Source organism: Cucurbita pepo, chromosome 19 (assembly GCF_057944985.1).
Source record: "Cucurbita pepo subsp. pepo isolate OVF chromosome 19, ASM5794498v1, whole genome shotgun sequence".
Taxonomy (NCBI): Eukaryota; Viridiplantae; Streptophyta; class Magnoliopsida; order Cucurbitales; family Cucurbitaceae; genus Cucurbita; species Cucurbita pepo.
In genome coordinates this window covers 3,179,192-3,180,537 of record NC_141816.1, presented here as the reverse complement: position 1 = coordinate 3,180,537, position 1,346 = coordinate 3,179,192, and the positions used below count along the sequence as shown (strand labels likewise).

The following is a 1,346-nucleotide window of genomic DNA, read 5'->3' as shown; positions in this document are numbered from 1 at the left end:
ATTATAAATTAAATTAGAATTAAAGTTTTATAAAAGTGAAATGTTTAGCAAAATTTTAAAAAGTATATAATAAGATATATATATTTAATTTTGTATTTTAAACTTATTAAACATCAAATTAAAAAGTTTAGTATTTAAATTTTATATTTAACCTATCAATTAATTATATATATATATGAGAGGTTTATTAAATACAAAATTAAAAAATTTTGAAGAAGGAAATTTCATAAACTCAAAAGTTGAAATAATTTAGTTTATATTTGGACAAAAACAAAAATACAAAATCAATAATCAGAAAAGTCTAATTAGGTGGACCGACCGCTTGAGGCCGGTCCATCTCCATTTAAACCGACCGACCAATTCAATGGCCATCATATTATTGTTTAAAAATGATTTAAAAAAAAATATATTTTAATAAATTAAGTCTGAAGCATACAACTTTAGCAATTAAATTTGAATTTCTCATCTAAAATGAGAAAATTCTGAGACCAACTTTAAAAAAATGTTGAGTTTGGTTTAAAATTTTTTCCAAAATTCTAGAATCATCGAAGTGGAAAGGAAACTGAAAAAAAAAAAAGGTGAGATGCCCAAAAACAATTAAAAAGATGCGTGGGGACACGTGTACGGTGGATGGCGTCGGAGGGGCGTCTATAAATAGCGGTGAAACGGAGTGGTTTGAAATCAGCAAGCTTCAAGTTTCCGATCAAAATCAAAGCATTTGAGTTCCGTTGGTTTGTTTAAGAAGAAAGAAGAAAAATGCCGAAGTGTGGATGTGGCTCTGCCTGCAACTGCGACCTCAACAACTGCTCGTACGTGTTTTCTTCTTTTCTGTTCACCAAATTTTCCCGAGAAAGGCGCAGGGGCTTGTTTGTTTCTCGGGAATTTGATTTTCTCGAGAAAATTCTGACTCTGTTTTGATTTATTTTGTGTGTAGATGCAAACATGATGCAGCCCCCATGAAGCAGTATGAATTTCGAGCCATCATTCGTGTTTTTCGAAGTTTTTAATATAAAGATTTTGATGTTTTTTTTTTTTTTTTTTTTTTTTTTTTTTTTTTTTTTTTTTTGTAAAGCAGGAACTTGGAGGGCGGCTGCAAATGTGGTGCGAATTGCCAGTGCGACCCATGCAACTGCAAATGAAAGGCGTCGGAGTTTTCGATATGAAAAGGCATAAATTAGAGTAAGGGTTGGGTTGGGTATGGTTCTGTGTGTTTGTGTGTGTAAGGTGTTTGACAAAATGCCTCTTACAAATACTTCAAAGAAATAATGAACCACATATATATCTATGTACCTTTGTTTTCTAATGTTATTTCAAATGGGCTGGTTATGACTGCCCAATTTCTATTA

At 31.4% G+C, this 1,346-nt stretch overlaps 1 long non-coding RNA gene across 1 annotated transcript; it reads left to right on the top strand.

Annotated features, from left to right (window-relative positions):
• The first annotated feature begins 662 nt into the window (after positions 1 to 662).
• On the top strand, positions 663 to 1,346 carry LOC111781152 (uncharacterized). The gene is made up of 3 exons (XR_002812951.2): positions 663 to 809; positions 935 to 964; positions 1,076 to 1,346. It is a non-coding gene; the product is annotated as an uncharacterized LOC111781152 (long non-coding RNA).